This window comes from Leguminivora glycinivorella, chromosome 17 (genome assembly GCF_023078275.1).
Source record: "Leguminivora glycinivorella isolate SPB_JAAS2020 chromosome 17, LegGlyc_1.1, whole genome shotgun sequence".
Lineage (NCBI taxonomy): Eukaryota > Metazoa > Arthropoda > Insecta > Lepidoptera > Tortricidae > Leguminivora > Leguminivora glycinivorella.
In genome coordinates, this window is record NC_062987.1 from 18,750,383 (window position 1) to 18,776,135 (window position 25,753).

Sequence of the window (25,753 nt, forward strand, 5' to 3'; positions counted from 1 at the left end):
AATTTTAAACTAAATGTATTGAAATACCTACGCTGACATTTAGAACATTCGTCCACCATCTTGTAATTTTTGACAGGTCGTGGAAGACCCCACCCAGATATTCACTTTGCCGCCCTAGGGCGATAAAATATTACTAAAGATCGTTATCAGCGTGCTGTATTGGTGGCAGAGTATGGTTGGCAAAAAAACAAATACACAAGTATTTAAAACATTATATACTTAACAAATTATGAAATATATACATATTTATAATTACTTATCTAAATTACATTGAATAAATAACTAAAATTTGTTCAACAGATTTGGCTTCGTGCAGTACTTTTGACTTGAACTACTTGAGTAACAATTCTAGATATTCGTATCTAGAGTGCATTTGATTATTTGGATTAAAATAATATACACTTCGCGTAACAAATCGCGATGTTTGGGTTAACGAACTTGTAAAAAATAAGCGAAATAAATTACGCAGACTAAAAACTAATCTTGCACATAACCTTGATGATCACGAGTCACTTTCAGAACTTTTAAAAACAGAACCATTGTACTGGGCACTATTGAAAGAACTACGTAAGGATTATATAAATAGGCAAATTTCAAATAGTAGTGACAATATGTGTCGTAGTGTTTGGCGAGTAATTGCTGACGAAACATGCAGGAAAAACAAGACTGGGAACCGCGCAATAGACATACTGATAAGCCGGTCGGAGGGCGAGTGCGAGAGTGCGCGCGCATCTGCCGCTGCATCGCTACTGAACCAGTATTACGTTAACGCCAACGTAAACAATTTTAAACCATGCAGTGCAACTGCTTGCGAATATTTGAGTGATTATCTGGACAAAACACCTCCTACACTTGTTTTTACTGAATTCACCTTAAGTGAAATGATTGAGTCTATAAATAAAATAAAACGAAAATCTTCGAAAGACATTAACGATATGTCAACTCAAATTCTTGATTGTTTATCGCCTGTGGTTGTATCGCTCATTCTATCTTTGTTTAATGAGTGCGCAACCGCTGGTGTATACCCTGATGTTTTAAAGCTAATAAAAATACAACCGATTTACAAGGGGAAAGGTGAACAAGACGCACCCAAATCATATCGCCCGATATCCCTAGTGCCTATCATCTCAAAAGTTTTTGAACACCTAATTAGCGTGAGACTGATGAAACACATACATTCAAATAGCTTGTTAAATAGTCAACAATATGCATACCAGCCGGGAAGGTCAACGACGGACGCTGCGCGGGACGTCGTGTCGCGAGTGCTGCGTCACCTCGAGGACGCCCGACAGGTCGCTGCCATCTTCTGCGATCTGTCGCGCGCCTTCGAGATGATTGACCACTCTCTCCTCCTAACTAAATTATCTCGGTATGGTGTAAGCGGCGTTTTTCATCAGACAATTGCATCTTTTTTAAATAACCGACAACAATGCACGTTTGTCCACAATTCCAGGTCCAACCTAGAGTCAGTAGGTGATTGTGCGGTTCCACAGGGATCAATTGCTGGTAACAACCTATTTTTGATCCTTGTTAACGACATCACGAGCGCCTGCCCTGGCTCAGAATATATAATGTTCGCTGACGATACGTGCGTCATTGTCCATGCTGATGATTTCGAAACTTTAAAAATAAAACTTAATTATGTAATGAATCAACTAGTCAAATGGTTTAAAGCTAATGGAATGATATTAAATTTGGATAAAACGAACATCGTTCACTTTCAGTTAAGAAACACAATTAAAACAAAATTAAACATAGTTCTCAATGACACCCTTATTCCTCAGGTTGATACAGTTAAATATCTCGGTTTTGAAATCGATGCCGGGCTGACATGGGGCCCCCACATCCAGTCGACTTGCGATAGACTGGCCTCTGCCTGCTATGCGCTGTCCAGGTTAGCGCCCAGTCTGACTACTGAAAATCTCAAAATGGCGTATTACGGTTATTTCCATTCGATCCTTACACAGGGTGTTGATCTCTGGGGCACTGCTGCAGACCGGGATAGGGCGTTCAGGATGCAAAAACGCGCCCTCCGTATAATCGATGGTAAACCAACTGACCACCCTGCAAAATTGTTATTTAAAAAACATAACATACTAACTTTACCTAGTATATTTGTTTTGTCGGCTTGTATGTACGTCAGAACAAATATAAATATGTATAAAACTAGTGCACCTATACATACTCACGACCTGCCCCCCCGCAGACCTCCCCTTCTACTTGTTCCGATGCGCCGGCTTGCTAAATCACGACGGTCACTTGGTGTAATCGGACCAAGGCTTTATAATTCACTTCCGTCTAAATTAAAGGACTCGAAAAGTGACTCAATTTTTAAAAAAGACCTTAAACTATTACTCATTAGTCATGCTTGCTACTCGATTGAAGAATTTATGTGTATAATAACAACCAAGGATCGTTGACCCAAAATTGCACTAAAAAAAAAAGAGCAAATAATTGTGTTATATTAATGATATTTAAATTTTAATTGTGTAAATTATTGTAAATTTTGTATATTATTTTTGACTTGTAAAATGTACTTTTATTTTATCAATAAATTCTGTATTCTGTATTCTGTATTCTGTATTCTGTATTCTGTAAAGTTTTTTATGACATAATTAATGTCATTTGACGTATATTGTTTTAAAAATATATAGTTAGTTGGAAAAGGCTTTGTACCGTAGAGGTGTAATCCTAAGAAGGTAAGTATTTATTTTGTAGTTAAGAACAAAGTGAATATTTAAATGTAAGTATTTGTTTTTTTTTTTTTGCCAACCGTACCATTTGCCACGAAAAGTGCACCTTGATAACGATCTCTAAATATTACGTATCAGTAGATCAGTACGCCGGCATGTAATAACACTTTTTACGTGTAAATAATTAGTTAATAAATGATCATCATAACAACTCAAGACGATCAGCCCAAGTGCAATTATTATTTTCCATTCACAATTATAATCAGTAATTACTATCATCGCGAGCTGTCATGGCGATTACCAATACTTATTAAACCATTAAGGATGACACAATAATAGCAATAGACATTGTCTTGGTAATTGCGAAATTGTTACATTTTGCATTATGCCAATACATAAATAGTAACTGAGGCTTGAAGCCCGTGAGATTGTTTTTTTACATACATACAATCACGCCTGTATCCCACAAAGGGGTAGGCGGAGCACATGAAACTACTAAAACTTCAGGGCCACTCTTGGCAAATAAGGGGTTAAAAGAAAACGAAACTGTGGCATTGCAGTGACAGGTTGCCGGCCTCTCGCCTACACCACAATTTAACCCATATCCCATAGTCGCCTTCTACGACACCCACGGGAAGAAAGGGGGTGGTGAAATTCTTAACCCCTCATCACACAGGCAACACACAGGCAGGGTTGTTTTTTTATCGGATGATTTTACATGCAATGTAGGGTATAACTAGGCACACCTCTGACACTGGCGATCAAATATATGAAAGAGGTGCGTTCCTAGCACATACTCTAAACTCGTGTTGGTGAACGCGTACCATGCTTGTGTGAGTGAGATATGACAGGTCGACTGTTCACGTTTTTGATAGACGGTAACTGTGAGGTAACCGAGAGCGGGTGGGCGGCAGTTTCAGTGGGGAACGAGAGTGACCATACTGTACTGTACGATAGTACTCTTTTTAACCCCTGACGCAAAAACGACGGGGTGTTATAAGTTTGACGTGTCTGTCTGTCTGTCTGTCTGTCTGTTTGTCTGTCTCTGTGTTCTGTCTGTGGCATCGTAGCTCCCGAACGGATAAACTGATTTGGATTTAGTTTTTGTCTTGAAAGCTGAGTTAGTCGGGAGTGTTCTTAGCCATGTTTCATGAAAATCGGTCTACTATATCGCGGTCGGGGTTTTTTTCAAAATTTTAATTTTGCTGTTAGGTTATACTTAGGTTAGGTTATATTATACTAGGTAGGTTAGGTAGGTTATATTATACTAGGTAGGTTAGGTAGGTTATATTATACTAGGTAGGTTAGGTAGGTTATATTATACTAGGTAGGTTAGGTAGGTTATATTATACTAGGTAGGTTATATTATACTAGGTAGGTTAGGTAGGTTATATTATACTAGGTAGCTTAGGTAGGTTATATTATACTAGGTAGGTTAGGTAGGTTATATTATACTAGGTAGGTTAGGTAGACAGTTATATTACTAGGTAGGTTAGGTAGGTTATATTATACTAGGTAGGTTAGGTGGGCGGCATTATACTAGGTAGGTTAGGTAGGTTATGTTAGGTAGGTAGGTTAGGTTATATTATACTGTGGTCATACTGTGGTGTAGGCCTTATACGGGCGGTAAATCAAACCAGACGTCGAATTCATTAGATTTATCATTAATTAACACTATTAACAGATGTTTTACGACGAGCGTGTATGAGAAACGTTATGAAAGTGTGTGAAGCGAAAGTGGTTTGTCAGGATCGTAGTAAATGGAAATCCGTGATCTCTGCCTACCCCTCTGGGAAACAGGCGTGATTGTATGTATGTTGTATGTATGTGTAACAGATGTTTTAAGTTACGCTTAATTTCCAACTCATGATTTTTTTTTTAATGTTCTTAGCAGCAATGTAAACATGGTTGCGATGACAGTTAATGTCAACGAGCGTTGCGAGTGTGTTTACATTACATTGCGGGTCAAATTATTTTTTATGGATATTGTTTTTTATTTCAATAATTACATACATAAGTCCTATACTAACCACCGTTCAATGATTCACACGTTACAACGCTGAATACAAAGACAGACACTCGTTGTATTAAATATTTCTAATTTATATGACTGAAAAAAGTCATAAGGTCTTTCGTCATCAAGTTTAAGACGATACAGGAGCAATTCTCCATACAAACGATCTCGACTATTTCCTCCCTGGTTTTTGAAGATAGAGTTATCTGTATCGGACCGTTTTTAGGGTTCCGTAGTTAACTAGGAACCCTTATAGTTTCGCCATGTCTGTCTGTCCGTCCGTCCGTCCGTCCGTCCGTCCGTCCGTCCGTCCGTCCGTCCGTCCGTCCGCGGATAATCTCAGTAACCGTAATCACTAGAAAGCTGAAATTTGATACCAATATGTATATCAATCACGCCAACAAAGTGCAAAAATAAAAAATGGAAAAAAATGTTTTATTAGGGTACCCTCCCTACATGTAAAGTGGGGGCTGATATTTTTTTTCATTCCAACCCCAACGTGTGATATATTGTTGGATAGGTATTTAAAAATGAATAAGGGCTTACTAAGATCGTTTTTTGATAATATTAATATTTTCGGAAATAATCGCTCCTAAAGGAAAAAAAAAGTGCGTCCCCCCCCTCTAACTTTTGAACCATATGTTTAAAAAATATGAAAAAAATCACAAAAGTAGAACTTTATAAAGACTTTCTAGGAAAATTATTTTGAACTAGATAGGTTCAGTAGTTTTTGAGAAAAATACGAAAAACTACGGAACCCTACACTGAGCGTGGCCCGACACGCTCTTGGCCGGTTTTTTTTTAATTCTTAACTATTTTTAAAAACCTAGCGTCCCATCAAAAAATTCCAAAGACGGCCTTATTATTGACTACGGCGCAAAAAAGGGTGTGGTATTCAAAATTGGTAACAATTTGCCAAAAAACGAACACCAACACAGATAATTTCATTGTTATTCAGATTCTCAAATTTCATTACGATTGTTTATGTTTTGAAGGAGGAAATAGTCGAGAGCGGAACCTCGATTTTAAAGAATTTTTCGCGATAGGTATCTTTTAACTCAGTTGTTCTGAATGGACATGTTTTTCGATAAATCTACTTAATAACCTATATTTAACTAAAATTCCCAAATCCATTTTAGCATTTTCGCTCCGGTAGCGTCTCAATTAATTTCCCAGTCCAACTAAAATCAGTCTGGCCACAAGGAAGACTAACATCATGCTCACAGCGTCACAAACGCCACTGTGTTTATGAATGAGAGATTGTATCAAGTGCCAAATATATGACGTCAGCGAGTATCAATGAAACGCGGATCGGATGAGATGTTTAGATGTACTGAGTGTTTAATTTTTTGCCATTTTTTGTGTCCCTTTTTGGCACATTTTAGTTCACAAACAGAGGATCACAAAGTTAACGGAATTCAATAAAAACACTGTATAGGTATCCTATACACCGTTTTTTTTTTATTGAATTCCGTTAACTTTAAGGGTAGGTGACGGGTTAAGAATTTCACCACCCCCTTTCTTCCCGTGGGTGTCGTAGAAGTCGACTGTGGGATATGGGTTAAATTGTGGCGTAGGCGACAGGCTGGCAACCTGTCACTGCAATGTCACAATTTGTATTTCTTTCAACCTTTTTTTGCCAAAAGTGGCACTGAAACTTAGTAGTTCATGTGCTCTGCCTATCCCTTTGCGGGATACAGGCGTGATTATATGTATGTATGTGTTTAAGGGTAGGTTAAGGTCAAATACAATTAATTTCATTAAGAAACTAACGTCTTAAATCTTACGGTTATCGAATTATTAAAATAGTTATTTGTTTTACAAGGGGGCAAAGTTGTTGTTTAACCGCACGTGCCAATATTGATACCCGAGCAAGCGAAAGATTCCAATATTGAACCGTGAGCGTAGCGAGTGGTTCAAAAAGTGGAATCTTTCGCTTGCTCGGGTATCAAGGCACGAAGGTTAAACAAACTTTGCCACCGAGTGAAACACAAAATTTTTTACCACACCAACACTATGAAAATATGAACTGTAAAACATCAAAATAAATAAAATACTTCAATTTATTTAACGTTTATGATTCAAAATCATCATTTATACGTGAATTCCAACACCCAGGTTTAGACATCAAGTTAAAATTTGTATGAAATTACTTTGCACTCTTGTGAATAAAATGCAATTTTGCTATCTGTTTTCGAATAGCAAAGAAAGCATTTAACAGTTGGTGTGGTGAAAAAAAAATTAAGTACTGTAGCCTATGTAACCTCCATCCCTTCAACTGTGTCCACTTAAAAAATCACGTCAATTCGTCGCTCCGTTTTGCCGTTAAAATCGGACAAACAGACACATACACTTTCCCATTTGTAATGTTAGTATGGATTAGCGCCATCTAACTGAGAATCAAGAAAAAGTATCGTCATTATATGAACGTACTTTTTTCTTGATGGTCCCGTCCCCGAGGTCTGTTTTGTTTTTAGAATTCATCTGTCTAAACGGAGTTACATGTCTTTGGTTATAGTTAACACAAAATTAATGAAAATATACAAGAAAAATGGCTACACGGAGGGATTAGTATCAAGTGCCAAATAAATGACGTCAGAGAGTATCAATGAAAAGCGAATCGGCCGCAGACAGATGTTTAGATGTGCTAAGTATTCTGTCATAGCATAAGCTTAGTATAAGCTTAGTATAACCAATACCAAAGACATATGTAACTCCGTATAGACGGATAAAGTCTAAGAAGAAAACGAACCTCAAAACCATAATGAAAAAGGTACGGTGGCCAAGATGGCGTTACACCTTTGGGGAACACTCGGCTAGATGGCGCTAATAAAAATATTTGACGTTTTAACACATCAAGCTAAGAATATGGGTCAAATTGTCAAAACTGAGGTTCAAAAGTTTTAAGCCTATGTCGAGAGATTGTACTTAATAAGTAAGTACAAGGTCAGTTGTAAGTACCTAGGGGCTGGCAACAGCTTTGAGACGGTATTTCATCTCCTATTTGGGTTTATCGAGGCCAAATCCATACGAGAATGGAGAAGGGATCTAAGCACCACACCAGGAAAGTGTCATCGACTAGGCTTAAGGGTTTGCAATAGCTTTGAGACGGTATCCCATCTCCTAGGGCCTCAATTTGGGGCATAGTTTGCGCAGTTGAGACGGAGGAGGGGACTCTCTTAAGTACCATACCTAAGGGCTGTCAACAGGTTTGAGACGGTATGCCATCTCCTAGGGTCTAAACTTGGGGCACACTCCACGCGAGCAAGTCCCATCGCTTAGGGGCTAGCAATGCCTTTGAGGCGGTATCATATGATGTTATGAGGCCCTAGAACATCTCCTAGGGCCTCAATCTGGGGCATAGTCCGCACACATACATGAGATGAGATGGAGAATGGATCCAAGTAGGTACTATATCAAGCAAGTCCACCACTACACTAAATCCAGGACACAGCACATTGCTAAGTACCAAACCTAGGGGCTGGCAACAGCTTTGAGTCAGTATCCTAGGGACTATATCTAGGGGCACAATCCGCACGAAAATGGAGAAAGGATCTACATAAGTAGGTACCATATCAAGCAAGTCCCATCAGCTCTAGGCTGCGTACAAACTGCGTGTTTGTACCTGCGGACTTCTAAATTTTAAGTTTAAATGTAAATAATTTAATATTATGTGTGTATTGTATCGCCATACGATAAATAAATAGGCTTTGAGACGGTATCATACCATCTCCTAGGGCCTCAATCTGGGGCATAGTCCGCACACATACATGAGATGAGATTGAGAAGGGATCTGTACTATACAAGTCCTATCACCAAGGGTGAGCAATAGCTCTGCTTTGAGACGGTATTCCATCCATCTCCTAGGGTCTAAATCTTTGGACATAATCCGCACAAGAATGGAGAAGGGATCCAAGTACCATACCAAGCAAGTCCCATCGCCTCCGATACGAAATCCAGGGCACAAAATTTGGGGCAAAATCCGCTTGCTAATGGAGAGCTCTAAGTACCATACCAAGTAAGTCCCATCCTTTGACAATCCAGGGCACAACACAGACTGAGCACTTCACTTCACGGACCTACCTGCCCGCTAGGCGCCGGCGTGGGCCATGCCGACGCTAGCGGCGCGTCATTCGGAGCAGCGGACGGTTCGGGCGCGGCCACGGCTGGGGCGCGACTGAGCCCGCGATCGACCGAATACGACGCGCACGCGTCAGGGTTGGCAGTGGGATATTTGGTTTAAATGTTAGTTGTGTTATGATGATTATACTTATTTGTTACTAATGGATGTTTTCTATGTATATACGTATTTGTATATTCTATGTAAGAAATGTAATAGATATCTATCAAATTGTTTTATTCCTTACATAACTATTTGGCTCGAGACAGATACAACATATACATAAAGTATTTTCTGAAAGAGAAGAATCGTTAAATGGAATCTAATACTTTCTACGACTCTTCTATGTATTTTTGCAGACTACATCATTTATGTTATTGTACAAAGTACGTTCGGATTGAACATTCTTCGCTTTTCTTCACTGGCCCACTGGATGAGCTGTCGGCGATAGAAATAAACAAATAACCTAACCACAAAATTAAAATTTTGAAAACCCCCGACCGCGACATAGTAGACCGATTTTCATGAAACATGGCTAAGAACACTCCCGACTAACTCAGCTTTCAGACAAAAAAAATTAAATCGGTTCATCCGTTCGGGAGCTACTATGCCACAGACACACACAGACAGACAGACAAACAATCAGACAGACATGTCAAACTTACAACATCCCTTTGTTTTTGCGTCGGGACGCTCCAGTTTTTTTTTCCGACTTTTAAACGCTCCCGTGTACATAATAGAACGAGCGAGCGATTAGTTCATGACCATGACCATGACATAAACTTCATATAACCTCTCGCGCTATCATCGACCATCTTTTGTTTATTTCTATTTATTATTATTTATTTCTATTGCCGTATCTACTCGCTTTTGGTGGGACCAAAGCCTAATCATATTTTACATCTTCTTCTTTTCAATCCCCGACGCAAAAACGACGGGGTGTTATAAGTTTGACGTGTCTGTCTGTGTGTCTGTCTGTGGCATCGTAGCTCCTGAAGGGATGAACCGATTTCAATTTAGTTTTTTTTATTTGAAAGCTGTGTTAGTCGGGAGTGTTCTTAGCAATGTTTCATGAAAATCGGTCCACTAGGTCGCGGTCGGGGGTTTTTTCAATATTTTAATTTTGTGGTTAGGTTATGTTTATTTCTATTGCCGGTAGCTCATCGCTTAGAGACTCACCACGATAAGTTTGCAACGATTTTCACAGCCTCGCCAGTGCAGATGTTATTTTAAACGTCAAACTTTGATGAAATTATGACGTTTACTTAACCCTTGCAGAGGCGGGGCTATTAAAATCTATGCAGACTTATCGTGGGACGATTCTATGTAATATTTTTAAGTTTTAAGTAAGAATAATTATATTAATTAAATACGGAGCTTAGAATCGACATTATTTTATTGGTCACCATTACACACTGACCAACTCCGTACATAACAGCTTAGGTAACTACTCTTTTTGGCGGGACCAGTGACTAAATTATATTTTACATCTTCTTTTTCAACCTAGCGTTTTCCCGGCCTAACGCAATTTTATTATCTGAGAAAAAACCCTTCTATTTCTTTTTATCTAAGCAGTTTCGAAAATCAGAAATAAGTTACAAATACATAGCGGGAATAATTTTATCATTTATTAGTTTATCCGCATATTTCCATCCCATAACTACCCGTCAAAAGCACTAATCTCAAGAACCCGAGTTGGCAGCCCTACGGGCCGCGCAACGATCTTTGCCGAGGGCGCGCGAAGTTTCGCGCACGCGCGCTGGCGCCGAGGATCGCCGGCCGCTAGTGAATGGGCGAGCGGGGATATGCGACCTAGATTAGTGAAGTGGCGGATGAGGCTTAAAAAATAATAATTTAAATAAATATAAAGTGGTACAGAACTTTTTACAGATGCAATTTTTTAAGACTTTCTAATATTTTGTATTGTATGCAACTGTATAGCAAGAATACTGTACTAATGTTCAGTATTCTTGTTATAAAGTTGCATGATTTGTCTTAGGTTCAATAAGAAATGTTTTCCTGATGCAGAAAAAAATCAGGATAAAACAGTCACAAAACAAAAATAAAAGGGATATTTCCATAGAAAAATCACTGAAAGAGCCTTTATCTTAAATCCAAGGATTTAGCATCATAAAATACAATTTTCGAACACATCTTTAGCGCGCTCTAACTCGGAGGTGGCGCCATCTCTTGACGCTTTCGCCAATACCACCCCCTGAATGCCGGCGCAAGCCCTCTCTCTCACACAGTCACGCTATCTCGCTCTCGCCTAGCGATCCGATTGTAAACCGTGGCGGGGCATGAATGAAACGCCAGGCCCGTACCGATCGCGGTACGACGTCATCCTGCATTGCGTAGAACTGTCATACTTACAATTAATACAGTTCGAGGAATTTGGGGCTGGTGGCTTAGCGGTAGTGGGAGGTCACGGGTTCGAAGCTTGGCTAGGGTGCGTATCGATCGGTATAACTTTTTTTGATATATTTTTAGTCGTTATAACGATCATTTGATATAATTATTGAATCATATAACAACAAATAATATACTGACAAATTGTATAATTGTTATTTAATATAATGATCATTTTTTCGAATAACATTTATTATAACATACTTTGAATATAATGCTTATTTCCGATAATAAATAAATTGTATAACACAAATTCTTTCTAAAGCACAGTTAGAATTGCAATAGTGCAAATAATGTAATAGTGTAAATGATGGATCTAATTTATAGAAATTAGATCCATCATTTACCAGAAAAGTAGATTAGGTTAGAATTGTGACCCTTACACACAACGCGCTGCTACCAGACAAACAGGTTAGGTTAGGTTAGAACTGTGACCCTTAAACAAATGTACTGCTATCAGAAAAGTAGGTTAGGTTAGGTTAGAACTGTGATCCCTTCAAAAAAGAATAAAATTAATTCATGAAATGTTTTATACTGTTTGCTAGTTATATTATACTAGTCGTATATCAGTAGATAGTTATACCATACCAAGATTATTATAAATAAGTGTTATACGAAATAATGATTATACAAAATAAAAGTAGATATTTTGTGGTTATACCAAATGTTAATTATGTCAAATGAGTGATTATACCCTCTAAATATATACCAAATGTTGTTATATCAAATGTTACTATACCAAAAAAAGTTATACCAATCATTACACACCCGCTTGGCTATAGGTACCATTTTTTCTGAAACTGTACAAAATCGGTGCGACTTCATCCTGCATTGCGTAAGACTTATCATACATACAATAAAGTTCGGGGAATTTGGGGCTGGAGGCTTAGCGGTAGCGGGAGGTCACGGGTTCGAAGCTTGGCTCATGCCAATATTTTTGCAACTGTACAAAATCGGTGCGACGTTTCCTGCATTGAGAAAGACTATATCATACATACAATTAATACAGTTCGAGGGATTTGGGGCTGGTGGCTTAGCGGTAGCGGGAGGTCACGGGTTCGAAGCTTGGCTATACCATTTTTTCTGAAACTGTACAAAATCGGTGCGACGTTATCCTGCATACTGATGTGCCGACGGAAAGTTTCCAAAATTCTGAAATTTTCACACAGGAAAACTTCGGAAACTTGCCATACTTTTTATGGACAATTGTATGGATGGAAACTTTCCATTTCATAAATTTAAATTCCCTTTATTTTTCGTGAAAGTTTCGTGAATTTTTCAAGAAATTAAAGATTTTTTTGGAAAGTTTCCGCAACTTGCACATCACTAATCCTGCATTGCGCAGGATTATCAGACATACAATTAATACAGTTCGGGAAATTTGGGGCTGGTGGCTTAGCGGTAGCGGGAGGTCACGGGTTCGAAGCTTGGCTCATGCCAATATTTTTGCAACTGTACAAAATCGGTGCGACGTTATCCTGCCCTGCATTGCGCAGGATTATCAGACATACAATTAATACAATTCGAGGAATTTGGGGCTGATGGCTTAGCGGTAGTGGCTTTCCGGAGGTCACGGGTACGAAACTTGGCTCATACCATTTTTAACCCCAGACGCAAAAACGTGTCTGTCTGTCTGTATGTGTGTCTGTCTGTGGCATCGTAGCTCCCGTAAGGATGAACCGATTTAGATTTAGTATCTTTTGTTTGAAAGCTGAATTATTCGAGTTTTCTTAGCCATGTTTACATGTTATGACTACCGTGTCGGGGTTTTTTTTTTTTTTCAATTGGTTCACTATGTCGGAGTTTTTTTTTCCGTTTTCACTTTTTTTTCTCAAACATACTATGAAATTTAAAAAAAATGCAAAATTTTATTTTTTGCGCAACTGTAAAAAATATTACTATTTCATTCATACAGTGCCTTAACTGCAAAGTATTGAAAGATAATTTTTTTGCCCTTTTAGGAATACAGACTTGCGTTTATGTAGTTATGGTAGCATGATTTTTAAATAAAAAGTATAATTATAATTTACCTGTGTGGTGACGGGTTAAGAATTTCACCACCCCCTTTCTTCCCGTGGGTGTCGTAGAAGGCGACTATGGGATATAGGTTAAATTGTGGCGTAGGCGAGAGGCTGGCAACCTGTCACTGCAATGTCACAGTTTCGTTTTCTTTCAACCCCTTATTTGCCAAGAGTGGCACTGAAGCTTTAGTAGTTTCATGTGTTCTGCCTACCCCTTTATGGGATACAGGCGTGATTGTATGTATGTATGTATAATTTACTTGTAATGTATAATTGTAAGTTTAGTTAATTAAAAACTGTTAATTACTTTGTAAACAATTATAAACTGTAGTACTTACCAATAGTGGAAGATCGGTATACTCTTAATACAAGTATTTCAAATACTTAAAAATTAAAATTTTGAAAAAACCCCCGACCGCGACCTAGTGGACCGATTTTCATGAAACATGGCTAAGAACACTCCCGACTAACTCAGCTTTCAGACAAAAAAACTAAATCAAAATCGGTTCATCCGTTCGTGAGCTACGATGCCACAGACAGACACACACACAGACAGACAGACAAACAGACAGACAGACAGACATACACACAGACAGAGACGTCAAACAGGGGTTAAAAAAAGAGATACTAGCCCAATTATGTAAATATTGTATAGGTATTGTTACCAAATAAATATATTTTTTTTAATACAATACAAATTCGGTGATGATAGAAAACACGAAGGAACGAACGAGGGAACGAAACGGAGTACAGCGGGGCAAATCTCGACTGGGGGGCAATTGTAACTAATCCATTTCTTCCATTATTACACTATGATGTTGAGTTCTACATGTATCCACTGAACACGCCTACCATGTATAACCGGTGGACACTCTATTTAATAATGCAAACATTGTAAAACATGGAAAAAATGGACCAGTTAGATTTGCCCCCCAGTTGAGATTTGCCCCGCTGTACCTTAGGTACGTTGGTTCGATTCCAGCTCGGGATACTTGGAGGCCTTGGTCACTTTTTCCTTGTATATGACATTTATTTCATGTTTATGAAGTATGATAGTAGTGTTATATTGACCGGGATATAGACCGTGATTACCTTTGAAAGTGATCAAAGGAGTGAGTGAGTGGTCTGAAAGTGAACGCAGCCGACGCGCGCGAAGGAGGGTAGATCGCGCGCTGTCTATACAACTTTAACATCCACCCGCCTTCGTCAGTTTTTCCGTGATCATGATGCATGCAACTGCGTCGAAATATCGGGAGCTCGACAAAAATCAAAAAGGTAATCACGGTCTATATCCCGGTCAATATAAGTCTAATGAAAATAACCGTGAATTATTCAAAACTCTTATGATAGTAGTGTGACTACTTAAAATACAAATTAAAATATTTTCTATGAAATTCTGATGAAATTCTGAAAAAAATGATTTCATCCATAATAGGAATAACTAAAGAAACCAATAGCTAATCTTCACCGGGTCGCCTTTTGTACATTAAGTTTGTCTTTTGTGCAATAAAGTTTAAATAAATAAATAAATAGTACGAGCGTTAAGCAGAATTAAAAGGAATGTAAAAGTATTAACGAAGAAAGTATATGAAAAAGGAGTGAAAGGGTCAGTTGGTAGTGGAAGACCTAGGCGAACTTTTCTTGATCAAATCGGGGAAATATTGCAAAAAGGCCAGGTCAGAAGTACTCGAAACCGACGAGCGTGTATGAGAAACGTTATGAAAGTGTGTGAAGCGAAAGTGGTTTGTCAGGATCGTAGTAAATGGAAATCCGTGAGCTCTGCCTACCCCTCTGGGAAACAGGCGTGATTGTATGTATGTATGTAAAAGTAAATCCATTAAGACAATCCAATTTTCTTCAAACGACGCTAATCTGTACTTACCACTCATCGAAGTCTTATAATGTAAACGGAGAAATTGCTCAGAAATATCGCTACACTTTGTTAATAGAGGCAACGACGATTTCATACGGGACTGACAATACCCATACAAAAAAGTGTCCCCTGAAATGTATGGGCCTTTTAGGCTTAAAACTAGATGGCGCTGTTTCGTAGCCTGGAAGTAGCCAAAATAATATTTTCCCCAAATATTTTTGAGTGTTTTTATTTTTTATAAGAACAAATTACGTATTTCTTTATTTTAATTTGATGACACATTTAAAAAAAAAATTGTATGCATCATCAGTGTAGTTATGATAGTATTTAATAGGTGGCGCAAAAAAATTGAGGTACGATTCTTAGTATAAATTGAATATAAATCATCCTTGATAGAGGCGTGTTCCGATCTTTATGTGCACTTTGCCCGTTTACACAATTATGAGATGGCGACTGCGTCACGCATTTGACGAACACAATCCAGTTTCGTCTCTATTTCTATAGAAAGTCGAGTCAAAATGTATTGTAACTACATGATATATGACAGCTAATTCTCAAACAATGAAATCCCGACCGCCTTCTGATACTTTCGTATTTAAGAACAAACTTTATATATTAAATACAAAGTCTAAATTCGTTTGATACTAAAGGAAGGGTAAAAACGGTCGATGAAGGCAATCTTTAAATATGGTTGGATTGGAAATTAAAAGCTCATCAGATCTTGCATCTCGCTCGCACTGATTGTGTAGACAGAGATGCACTGAGATTATCAGTTTCCCTGTTTTAAGAGAATATAAAGTTATGTGCGGAGGAAATTGATTCTTTAGCAGTTCACCGCAAATTAATTTGTACCATTTGAGATAGCAATTCATGTGGGTGTCGTAGAAGGCGACTATGGGATATGGGTTAAATTGTGGCGTAGGCGAGAGGCTGGCAACCTGTCACTGCAATGTCACAGTTTCGTTTTCTTTCAACCCCTTATTTGCCAAGAGTGGCACTGAAGCTGTAGTAGTTTCATGTGTTCTGCCTACCCCTTTATGGGATACAGGCGTGATTGTATGATTGATTGGATACACCGTGTTTTTCTGTGATGTTTATAAACATTTTACGTTATTTCTACTCAGAACCACTAACTTTTACAATCCTAACAGGTAAAAATGTCCCATATTTTTCCTATTGTGTTACTATTTCCCATATAATATAGTTTTTATGTAATTTGTAATTGTAATTACTATTTTAAGACACCTTCACACATTTGCATGCTGTTTGTACACGGCTAAAAAAGGTAAACCCAACGACTGATTACTTCTTTAAGATCTGTAAACCATACCCTTTTTTGCAAATAAATTATTGTTTGTTTTATGGTGCAGCAAAAATTTATGAAATATATTTTTTTTAATTTTGAGAAAAAAAAAATTCTCTTATTTTTATTTATTTTTGTCTGTCTGTCTGTGTGTGGCATCGTAGCTCCCGAACGGATGAACCGATTTAGAAGCACGAGCATTTTCTGCATGAGTAGAACTGAATTAAAATTCACTAAAAATGGACATATATAACCTAACCACAAAATTAAAATTTTGAAAAACCCCCGACCGCGACAAGTGGACCGATTTTCATGAAACATGGCTAAGAACACTCCCGACTAACTCAGCTTTCAGACAAAAAAACTAAATCTAAATCGGTTCATCCGTTCGGGAGCTACGATGCTACAGACAGACACACACACACACACACAGACAGACAGACACACACACAGACAGACACGTCAAACTTATAACACCCCGTCGATTTTGCGTCGGGGATTAAAAAATCACTCAACAGTGAAATAGGGGCATTTTCAGAATTTGGGTTCACTCAGTTTTGTGACAACAATTAAGCACAAAATTTGTCTAAAAATCAACTTTTTCACGCTCTGAATGTATAAAACTGACAGTCTAACTTCTTGTTAACAACTGACGCAATTTTTTTTTTTTTTTTAGAAATCAAACAGCCTTTTACAAGTACGGTTTAAAAAATTTATGAAAAGGCCTGCACATACTGGATGGTTTAATTGGTATAGTTAACTTTACACACGCAGTAGTTGAGTACACCGCAAGGGCATCTTATATTACTGTAAAAAAATAATGAGTTACAGATAATTGCCGAACCTGTAAACTGCCATGGCAAAAATATTATTATTAATCGTATTATGTATAAGTGCGTCTATATAAAGAGTTGTCTGCATACTGTGTGCACAGGAGCCAATCTTGAGGTTTAGAATTTGGGTCCTTAATCTTGTAAAATGTCCTATAATATTTATTTATTTATTCAAACAGTGAAAGCGTAGCACGTAGGCTTCTACGTCGTAGCTCGTAGCAGTGCTACGGGCAGGTCACCTGTAGGTTGTAAGTTAAAGCCTGCGTGCGTAGCCGAATGGCTTTTTTATTTATTTTTTATTGTGTTTTATTGTGTAATTAAGTGTAACTTTAGTATAAGCTGTAAATAGTTATGATTTTCGTTCCTTACATGTGTTTATTTCATGCTGCGCATACATGTTTTGGGTGGCATTCTAACTTAAACTAACTCAGCTTTCAAACAAAAAAAACTAAATCGAAATCGGTTCATCCGTTCGGGTGATGCATTCAGACACACACACAGACAGACAAACAGACAGACAGACAGACACGTCAAACTTATAACACCCCTTCGTTTTTGCGTCGGGGGTTAATAAAACCTATGTGTATACTATTTTATATCATGTTGTAAATGTCAGCTTTTTTGTGTGCCTTATAAATAAATAAATAAATTTCTCCGACGCAAAACGAAATGAAACGCCGCGAAAGGTAGTCTGGCTCTGTCGGGCCAATACGGGTCCCGGGTTCAAAAAAAACAGGGGTTGAATTATTGAGTCTCATTCTATTTGTTGTATAGGGCCCGTTTTGTCTAAGAAAGGGGTGACGGGGGAATGATATTTTGATCCAGGCCCCGTAGCCGAATGGCATTTCTCCGACGCAAAACGAAAACGAAACGCCGCGGAAGGGAGTCTGGCTCTGTCGCGCCAATAGCGCGACGAGCGTTTCGTTTCGTGAGCGTTTCTGGCATTAAGTGATTAAAAATTTGGTGTATCCAACTAATTAACAGGGCAGGTGGCGAAGTAACGATGTTTTTTTACCTTGTTTTTAATGACTAACTATTTTATAAAATACTAGCTTTTGCACGTGGCTTCACACGAGTTATAAAGAGACAAAAAGTAGCCTATGTCACTCTCCATCCCTTCAACTATCTCCACTTAAAAAATCACGTCAATGCGTCGCTCCGCTTGGCCGTGAAAGACAGACAAACAAACAGACACACACACACTTTCCCATTTATGATATTGGTATAGATTAGCTTTTGCCCGCGGCTTCGCTCGCGTTAGAAAGAGAAAAAAAATCGCCTATATCACTTTCCATCCCTTCAACTATCTCCGCTTAAAAAATCACGTCAATTCGTCGCTCCGTTTTGCCGTGAAAGACGGACAAACAAACAGACACACACACTTTCCCATTTATAATAATAGTACAGATTGTCCATCCCGGATTAAAAAGCAATACTCTGTCTCACTCCCACTCATAGAACAAGTACGGGAAAGACACGAGCATAAGAAATAAGGCAAACATTTGGCTCAGCATAAGTTGAAGGCCCTAGAGTCTGACGCATTGCAGTACATTAACCAACTTTCAGAAAGTTGCCTAGTTAGTATCTGGACACAGTTAAAATAATCAGTAGAATAAGACTGGTCACTCTTTTGCTATTGGCAATACGCCCGAAGGAGTTGAACTGTTTGTCACGAATACACGCGAGGATCCATCCATCGTTGTTTGGGTTTACTCGTAGTATGTAGGTATCCAGTCGTTGTATCAAATCTAACAAAATACGTCTTTTTGTGAGCAAAGGGAAAAGTGACTATACAAATGTATATGTATGTCAATAATAGGATCAGGACTAATGATGTGCAAGTTGCAAAACATTCCAAAAAAATCTTAAATTTCTTGAAACATTCACGAAAAATAAAGGGAATTTAAATTTATGAAATGGAAAGTTTCCATCCATACAATTGTCCATACCAAGTATGGAAAGTTTCCGAAGTTTTCCTATGTGAAAATTTCAGAATTTTGGAAACTTTCCGTCGGCACATCAGTAATTAGGACTCAAAATACTGACCTAATTAAATCTGCTTAAACTGTGATCCCCAGATAATATCTGCGGACTATTTCATATTATCTGTCAAAGAGATGCCAATTCGCAGTGTGTGCGTTCCTGACTTTTGCCATTAGGTACAGTCAACCAATTGGGACCCTAGGCCACTGTTAGAACTATGTCACAGTGACGTTATAAATCAGATTGTATAAAATCTCTTACTGTGTGTCATTTTGACATGGTTGTAGAGTGGCCTAGGGTTCCAATTGGTTGACTGTACGTCTTGGCAAAGTCTATTATTTAAAGATCGAGTATTTAAAGAATTAATGTCAAAGTAAAATGTGCAGTTACAGTGCATAGACTGCCATCTCTCGACAGAGGAATAAAACTTTTGAACCTCTGGTTGGACAATTTGGCCCATATTCATAACGTGTATGTATTAAAATTGTCAAATATTGATATTAGCGCCATCTAGCCGAGAATCAACCAAAGGTGTAACCATCTAGACGATCGATTTTTTTCCATGTATTTACTTGGATTTACTACATTATTACCTTGAGCTTCCACTGAATGGGCTAACCATGGGCACTCTATTTAATAACGCAGAAAATATAAAACATGTTAAAAATACATTAGTAAAAAATTGTCCCCAGTCGTAATTGCCCCGCTGTACTTTTTTTAAATACTAGTTCAGAGACCTGCGTGCGTAGCCGCATGCACAAACGCTCACGAAACGAAACGCTCGTAGATATCTATCTCTATCGCTCTTGCGTATTGGTGCGATAGAGCCAGACTATCTTTCGCGGCGTTTCGTTTTCGTTTCGCGTCGTAGAAATGCCATTCGGCTACAGGGCCCGGTTCAAAATATCATTCCCCCGTCACCCCTTTCTTAGACGAAACGGGCCCTATACAACAAATAGAATGAGACTCAATAATTCAACCCCTGTTTTTATTTTTGAACCCGGGACTTCGAGACCCGGAAAAATGACGGACAAATGCCGCCCCCGGGGAAATCAGCTTACGGACCAAGAAGCTTATAAGATAATGGAGGTTGCTTGTAGAACATACGCCGTGTTCAAAACTGAGATACCATACACCAAAGAAAAAGCTACCTAAAAGACCAAGACTACTGGTGTATAATTATATGGTAGTGTACCTGTGTGCCTACTTAAATAAAAAATCGAAAAGTTATTGAATAAAATTGTTCGTTTTTTTTTTCACTTGAATGTAGTGATTCACATATAGATAGCTCATTCACATTGAACTCCCATATACGGGGTGGATTGTTTTTTGTTATATTAAAATAAACTTTATTTCGTTTTCATACATAGTTAATGACTTAATAAGTGTGAGAGAACATTAAGATTAACATTACAGTTAGTGTCAAGTATCTGACAGCACATGTCAAAATACATACTATAGCACGGGAAGCATGGTCGCGCGATAGACGATAAAATATCATGCCGTCCCTATCGCACTTACAAATAGTGCGATAGGGACGGCCTGCCGACCATGCTTCCCGTGCAGGGAAGTGATCAAGTTTGTGGTACCTTTAACGCTAGTTTCTTAGAGAAATTCGTTCTAATTTGCCAAAAGAACCTTCCCTTAAAGTTAACGGAAATCAATAAAAACAGGTTGTATATAGAACAAGGAATGAGGCTTTAAATAAACTAGTTTTCAATATATTCAATAATACTGCAGCAGACATGAAAAACCGGCCAAGAGCGTGTCGGGCTACGCTCAGTGTAGGGTTCCGTAGTTTTCCGTATTTTTCTCAAAACTACTGAACCTATCAAGTTCAAAACAATTTTCCTAGAAAGTCTTTATAAAGTTCTACTTTTGTGATTTTTTTTATATTTTTTAAACATATGGTTCAAAAGTTAAGAGGGGGGGGGTACACTTTTTTTTCCTTTAGAAGCGATTATTTCCGAAAATATTAATATTATCAAAAAACCGGCCAAGAGCGTGTCGGGCCACGCTCAGTGTAGGGCTCCGTAGTTTTCCGTATTTTTCTCAAAAACTGCTGAACCTATCAAGTTCAAAACAATTTTCTTAGAAAGTATTTATAAAGTTCTACTTTTGTGATTTTTTTCATATTTTTTAAACATATGGTTCAAAAGTTAGAGGGGGGGGACGCACTTTTTTTTCCTTTAGGAGAGATTATTTCCGAAAATATTAATATTATCAAAAAATTTTCCTAGTAAACCCTTATTCATTTTTTAATACCTATCCAACATTATATCACACGTTGGGGTTGGAATGAAAAAAAAAATCAGCCCCCACTTTACATGTAAGGGGGGTACCCTAATAAAACATTTTTTTCAATTTTTTATTTTTTCACTTTGTTGGCGTGATTAATATACATATTGGTACCAAATTTCAGCTTTCTAGTGCTAACGGTTACTGAGATTATCCGCGGACGGACGGACGGACGGACAGACAGACATGGCGAAACTATAAGGGTTCCTAGTTGACTACGGAACCCTAAAAAGGTTTGGGGGTACCGCGAGTCGCCCTGTAAGGGCCATTATCTACCGTAAGAAATTTTAATACTAAACTGACTATTGGAACCAATGTTATGGCAAATAGTAGAGGTACTCACAGTGTTATAATTGAATTATGTATAATTAGTCATTAATAAAAACAAGCCCTTCGCTACCTGCCCTGTTTTAATATTCTGTATCGTGAGGAAACCGGACTAATTCCAATAAGGCCTAGTTACCCTGCGAGTTGGAAGGTCAGGGTGGCTAGCCGAATGGCACAATCGCTCACGAAACGCTCACGAAACGAAGCGCTAGTAGATATCTATCTCTATCGCGCTTGCGTATTGGCGCGACAGAGCCAGCGGCGTATCGCTTTCGTTTGGCGTCGGAGAAATGCCATTCGGCTACGGGGCCTGATTCAGATGGCAGTCGCTTTCGTAAAACTAGTGGCTACGCCAAAATCTTAGAACGGACCCCAGGCGGGAGCCGTGGCAAATGCCGGGATAACGCAACGGAGGATGATGACGCAGTTTGTTGGATATACCAAATTTTTAATCACTTAACGCTCTTGATACAAACAGGGGTGTATATTTAAGGGGGCGAGTAGAGGTTCAATCATGCACACCTTTGTTTTCTCACCCCACATTTTTTTAACCAAGGTCAATTCTTTATTTTTCGTTGTTCGCGTGACCTCCAATAATTTTGAAGTCCTTCCTAACAGCACCGGTTTTTGCTATTTCCCGTCACTTGTCAACATCGACAATCTCAGTGCTTTTTTGAGTACGAGTATAATTAGTATTCCCGAAAAAAATCCAAAACAACCGACCGATCAAGCCTAGCGGGTAGTGTCGCTGCCTGCCGCGGTCCTGGACTCGAATCTCGGTAAGACGCTGACAACACCCAATGGCCTTGACGCTAGCGTATACTGTCTATTCGTATGGGAGTAAGTGAGAGCGCGATGTCACTAAAAGAGGGCGGCTAGGTACGAAAAGTACGGAAAAATATTAAAATAAAATAGAAAGATACATTATTTGTGCAATATGTTTCGTTAGAATTAGATTTATTTATTTCATAATATAAAATTACATTATAAATTATTCTACCTTAATCTATACGAATTTATATTATGATCGTCGAGTATGATTTTTAATGAAATGTCAATTACAATTTATAATTTGATATTTTTTTTTTTTAAATATAATTAGTATTTTAGATATGTATATTTTTGTTATTGTAATTTTAATTAAAGACAACTAAGTGAATAATTGAACGACATAGAACCGTTTAATGACGAACTCGAGACCAATCTTAGCAAGTTTTTTCTATCGAGCCAATTTCATTAAATTGTATATCGAGTACGGCTATGTTCGTTGAAATATTATAATTAATAACATATAATTTACTTGCCTTACTAAGACTAATAGTTTGTCTTAAAAAACTGCGCAAGTAACATCAATTTTGCGCAATTGGGTGTTGTCAGCCCGTAAGGGCATTTATTTGTGTGATGAGCACAGGTACTTGTTCCTGAGCCATGAATGTTTTCTATGTATATAAGTATCTGTATATTATATATATCGTTGTCTAAGAACCTACAACACGAGTCTTCTTGAGCTTACCGTGGTTATATTTATAATAGTTATATTTTTTTATTTATCGAACTTTTACATTATAACCTAAATGAGCCGCCCTAAAAGGCCCATCGTCTTGTGTGGTGACGGGTTAAGAATTTCACCACCCCCTCTCTTCCCGTGGGTGTCGTAGAAGTCATTGATGTGTAAGATTAAATTGTGGCGTAAGCGAGAAGCTGGTAACCTGTCACTGCAATGTCACAATTTCGTTGTCTTTCAACCCCTTAATCGCCAAGAGTGGCACTGAAACGAGTAGTTTCATGCCTACCCCTACCCCTTATTGCCTACCCTGTTATGGGATACAGGCGTGATTGTATGTATGTAAGTATGGGATGGGAGGAGCTTAACCGGGACCGGAATCAGGAATATTATTCAAGCCGAGGATACATACATACATAATAAATGTAATGCGAAATGATTTTATACATATGTAACATAAGGTGAAATCTTTTTATTTTTATTTTTTTATTTAATTTTTTTTTAATCTTGTAACTAAGTATGATTGGTAGAGTGACGGTGACCTGACTGCAAATTTCACCTCAAGCAATGAATTATCTAAGCTTACAAACCATTTTTCATTCTCACAAAAAAGAAACTTATACATCAATGTTCAATAACATTTTTTATTTTAATATTTTCTTCCGTGGGCGCCTTAGTATCCTAAAAGGTCATAAATGTTATTTCATCAAAGACGTGTATAAATTAAACAGATTCCTTAAAAATACAATGTGTAGGTATTATGAGTAGTGGGCGATACTCCTACAGAACGTAGGTGTTTAATATAAATCTTGTATTGTAGATGGAGCTACAGACGACCAAACTGTCTTGCCATTTATATATTTCACTTTGTTACAGCGATCTACTTAGGATGAAACCTACGCTTAACCCTTTATCCTTGATCTTTATTGATGACCGGTCTGGCGCAGTCGGTAGGGACCCTGCCTGCTGCGCCGCGGTCCCGGGATCGAATCCCGGTAAGGGCATTTATTTGTGTGATGAGCACAGATATTTGTTCCTGAGTCATGGATGTTTTCTATGTATACAAGCCTTTTTGAGCTTACCGTGGGCCTCAGTCAATCTGTGTAAGAATGTCCTATAATATTTATTTATTTATTTATCCTAAGACAGTGGCGGGCAAAGTACGGTCCTCGGACCATGTGCAACCGCGAAAAACGACACCCTAAAAAACTTAAAAAACGTATACCCTACTCACTGAACTCATTGCCAAGTGACATAACACAGGAACCAAACAAAAATACCTTCAAAAGACGGTTAAAAAAAGTATCACTTAGAAACTCTATAAGGGATCGTCTTCCTGCATTTATTTTATTTAAATGTTTATGGGTACTCAAATGTTAACCTGGATGATGATGATGATGATGATATCCTCTTATCCCTCATCAGGGAATCTTTAACTGACTGTTAAGCTTAGAATTATTAATTGATTTCTTGACTCCACATTCAAACTTATACCATAGTTGGTTGTAATAATTAAATAAATAATAATAATAAAGGATTGTATCCGGCCCGCTACCGGTTCTTCAAAATAGTGTATGATATGACCAGCACTGTATTAACAATGTATTTTTGGTGTAAACCTGGCCCGCCTCTAAATATTCCTTCATATTTGGCCTAAAATTAAAAAAAATAATTCATATGTGCTTTGGCTACATAAAACAGGATTTAGTAATAGCCCTCTATCTCTAAAAAATGTTACTGAAGCCCTGATTGATTGGTTGTTAAAAATAAGGGGTAATTGGTTTGTATCACACTCAAGGATACTCGAGACTTACAACTTACAACTTCTAGAAATTGTAACGTTGAGATTATTTGCCATTTCAGTCATTTAATAAAATGTGATATTCACGAATATTGTATTTTAGTAACCTTAACCCTACTTCGATTGTACTTTAATTAATATAATCTTCCATTAAAAAAAAAGTTCTAATTTGACTCAGTATTTTTGACAGCCCTTTTTCCAAGAGTCTAATACTGTAAATTCCTTTTTAATAATGATAAAATTTATCACGCTTACAAAAAAAGAAAAAAATCTAAAAATATTCTTATGCAGTGTTTACCATAATTATACATAATTGAGTTCTCTAAAATTATAATTAGCATTTTTTTTTCTAATCATCCATTATAAATAATCATTCCAAAATTGCGATTTAACAAAGATAGATTACTAAAACTTTGCAAAAATATTACCGGCCATTTATTTCGCTTCAATCTCAAAATTAAAGCTCCCCTTTAAACTAAGCCATCGTCCAGGCCTTATCTACATTAGGAGTATGCGTGGGCAAGTTCGAGTATTTAGTCAATACCGCGCGGGGGTGGGCGATCGATCCCTCAGT

The 25,753-nt window shown here is 37.8% G+C and overlaps 1 protein-coding gene across 4 annotated transcripts in view; it reads right to left on the reverse strand.

Moving 5' to 3' along the window:
* Window positions 1–8,868, reverse strand: part of LOC125235263 (regulator of G-protein signaling 20) — a 61,729-nt gene extending 52,861 nt beyond the window's left edge. For 2 of the 4 annotated variants that reach the window (XM_048141764.1, XM_048141763.1), the window contains exon 1: window positions 8,791–8,868. The gene's annotated coding sequence lies outside the window, so the exon portion shown is untranslated. The remainder of the gene's footprint in view (window positions 1–8,790) is intronic. The other 2 variants (XM_048141762.1, XM_048141761.1) reach the window with 1 other exon arrangement.
* Between the last annotated feature and the right edge of the window lie 16,885 nt (window positions 8,869–25,753).